This window comes from Aquarana catesbeiana, linkage group LG10, assembly GCF_042186555.1.
Source record: "Aquarana catesbeiana isolate 2022-GZ linkage group LG10, ASM4218655v1, whole genome shotgun sequence".
In the NCBI taxonomy this organism is placed as follows: Eukaryota; Metazoa; Chordata; class Amphibia; order Anura; family Ranidae; genus Aquarana; species Aquarana catesbeiana.
The window spans coordinates 207,461,572-207,465,186 of record NC_133333.1 but is presented as its reverse complement, the minus strand read 5'-3'; the positions used below and the strand labels follow the sequence as shown (position 1 = coordinate 207,465,186).

At 48.9% G+C, this 3,615-nt stretch overlaps 1 pseudogene; it reads left to right on the top strand.

The window, feature by feature from the left end:
- Positions 1-204: 204 nt before the first annotated feature.
- On the top strand, positions 205-1,135 carry LOC141110126 (heat shock protein 30C-like; annotated as a pseudogene).
- Positions 1,136-3,615: the final 2,480 nt, after the last annotated feature.

Genomic DNA, 3,615 nt, shown 5'->3' with positions numbered 1-3,615 from the left:
AGAGAGAAGATCTACGTAGTATAAAGAATTATCTGGCAATCTCCAGCTGTCACCTTGCTCCCGCCCACTAGTGTTGTAATCCTCCAGGTTTAGGTTGGCCCCTCCCCCTCCTCCTCCTATCTCAGAATTCTCCAGCAATCTCCAGCACAGAGTACAGAGTTCCAGCCGTCACTCAGAAGTTCCTGGCTCCGCCTCGTATTATTCATGATGTGTCCCCCAGGCCCCTCCCCCTGGCTCCATATATGGAGAGAACATGGAGGGGTCCAGAAGTGTCTCAGGCAGTATAAAAGGAGTCGGGCTGGGAGACGTTGCAGTAGAGCGAGCAGCAGAGAGCAGACGCTGACACACAGGCAGACGGCCTCCAGCTGAACTGTGACAAGAAGCTCCAGGAAAAGCAGCAGCAGAGCGACATGTTCCCTCTCAGCCTCCTCCAGTCCTCGCACAGTCCTGTGTATGTCTACCGCCAGCCCGAGCTCCCCCACTGGACCGCCACACACCTCATCCTCCGCCAGCTGGAAGACGACATGCTGAGCGTGAGCAGCGACATGGAGAGGAGAATGCAGCGCCTCCACCAGGCTTACCATCTCCTGGTCAATGACCCGGACATGAGGAGGGGGAGGGGGGCTCAGAGCGGACACCCCACCGCCCCCCAAGACAAATCCCCCACCGAGGGCAAAGACGGGAAGGAGAACTTTGAGCTCTCCCTGGACGTGAGTCCGTTTTCTCCAGAAGAACTGACAGTGAGGACGGAAGGAAGGAGACTGATCGTGGCGGGAAAATCCGACAAGAAAAGGGAGACGGAGAATGGCGGCTTCTTCCAGGAATACAGAGAGTGGCGCAGAGAAGCCGAGCTCCCGGAAGACGTGAATCCCGAGGACGTGCTGTGCTCCATGTCCAAGGACGGGTGGCTCCACTTCTGGGCACCTCGCCTGGCACTGCCCACTGCCCAACAGAGAACCATCACCAATGAGCAGAGCCCAGGAGAAGGTCAGGAGTCCAACCCAGAGAACCAGAACCACCGGGGACAGCAGGAGCAAGACCTCCCCCAGAATTCATCCCGATGACATGATGGGACTGAGATTTGGTACAATATTAATAGATTCTCTGTCACTATTTCTATCAGGATGAGAAGATGTCAGGAAGATCACTTCTACTTTCCCATGTTAGAATTTATCTTATTGTTCCAGTTTCCTGATTTATATAATAAATAATTTCATTTTATAACTATCTTCTGTTTTGTTTGCATGGACCAGAACATGTTTTCTGAAATAAGAAATCTCTTAATATTTGTTTTATAGAATGAATAGGAATGTTTTATATAAACTGAAGCTGAGTCCTTATCATCCAATCAGATTTTTGGATTCCTTTGTAATGTTAACACAAAAATATCCAATACTGTATGATGCAGTCTGATAATAGCACAGGGGTGCTTACAATGATCAGCTTTTATTCACTTCTGTAAAACCTTTATTCCAAACGTAAAAAAGAAGCTGTAACTGTTCAAAGAGTGTTGTCTGGAGTTCTGCTTTAATTTGTTAGTTGCTTATGTAAAGTCCATTAAGAGCTCTTTCACATGGACATGTCCGTGTACGGAGCCCGCTCTGCTCAGCGGGGGATCGCTCTGTCGATCCCTGCTGAGCAGGCAGATGACAGGTCTGTCTCTGCACACTGTGCAGGGACGGACCTGTCAGAGCGCCGCTCTCCCCTATGGATGGAAAAGTAGGTTTTTCCTCCGTCACACTTTTTGGGATCGGAGCAGGTCGGATATCAGCGGACATGTCACCACTGACATCCGACGCTCCATAGAGGTCTATGGAGCGTCCGTTCAGGTCCACCTAAAAAAACTGACAGGCAGATCTGAACGGATTGTCCGTGTGAAAGAGGCCTATATTTACTAATCCATAAATTACTACCCAGCCTTCTATTCCAGACTGTACAGGGTTAACATCAATGAACCTAAGATCCGCCCTCCAGCCACGTGCTCTCTGTGTATCTCTAGTGAAGGGGAGGAGCCTGTATATAGGATGAGGTGTGTGGCGGTCCAGTGGGGGAGCTCGGGCTGGCGGTAGACATACACAGGACTGTGCGAGGACTGGAGGAGGCTGAGAGGGAACATGTCGCTCTGCTGCTGCTTTTCCTGGAGCTTCTTGTCACAGTTCAGCTGGAGGCCGTCTGCCTGTGTGTCAGCGTCTGCTCTCTGCTGCTCGCTCTACTGCAACCTCTCCCAGCCCGACTCCTTTTATACTGCCTGAGCCACTTCTGGACCCCTCCATGTGCTCTCCATATATGGAGCCAGGGGGAGGGGCCTGGGGGACACATCATGAATAATATGAGGCGGGGCCAGGAACTTCTGAGTGACGGCTGGAACTCTGTACTCTGTGCTGGAGATTGCTGGAGAATTCTGAGATATATCTGTTATAGGAAGAAGAAAAGAATGTACTAGAGGAGTGTACATAGCCTTATACTGAGCACACATGATGGAGATTAGAACAATGTATATATTGTATATATTGATCAGATACACACGGAGAAGCTGATCTCAAGGACAGACAATATACACAGCGTAATTACCATTTCCTAAGAGAGCTGAACAATACTGAGAAATCCAGAATTTAATGTCATTCTTGTATGTGTACGCTGTAATCTATTTTGTTCTGTTTGCGTTCTTATAGCAGCACCATCTTGAATGTAAATGCATTTAGGGTGTGCCCCCCAAGTCTGTTGTTTGTATATTGTAAGGGTCCTGACCAGATCCCTTGGGCTGGAGCATCTGTGTTATAGGAGGAGTCCTTCTAGTTCTCCCACAAAGAGGAGTTTGTCTCCCATGGTTGAGATGTAGGATCTTTCATTCTATTAATAGTGTAGGACCCACTGATAATGGGGTACTTTGACGCAGTAGGTGGGCTTAAGTGCCATATGTTGTGACCAAATCCCCATATTTTTTTAATATGTTCAGGTGTTTTAAATAGCCCTGCAGGGTTTCATGTAATTTTTGTATGTGTGCTGTAATCTATTTTGTTAATTCGCTGGTGTCGCAGGGTGGGAGAGTTCAGGGCGCATGAGGACATCATGAAACAGGTCAATTGGGGCCTCGGGCTCTGGTCACGTGTTTGTGAGGGGGTGACGGACCTGGTATAGACTTGCTGGTCTGACGCTGTGCACAGTGCACGGCCAGACACACAATGTTTGATTGTGAAGGCTAGGGGGGAGGATTGTGCGGGCTGAGGGGGCAGTGCCCCTGCACCCCTTGTGGACCGGCTGCCACTGGTGAGTCTTTGGGAAATGATGGAAAGGTCATTCCACTCAGAATGCTGATGCTCCATGTGAGACTTTATCCAATGTACTATCACACATTAACCATTTGTCTACCAAGGTACGTTTATAAACATCATGGTAAACAAGTGGTTAAATCAAGCTCACAGCTGCTTCTGCATCTCTGACCTTGATACCGGCTTTAAAATATGGCAGACGGCTTTCTGATGACCCTTGCAATTTTTTCCAGGCTCCCCCCATGCCACCAGGGTGTCTGGGACTGTAGGAAACAGTAATTATGAAGAACTCAATGAACATACATTCCCCGAGACCTCCTGCGATCAATAACCATAGAAGCAATGT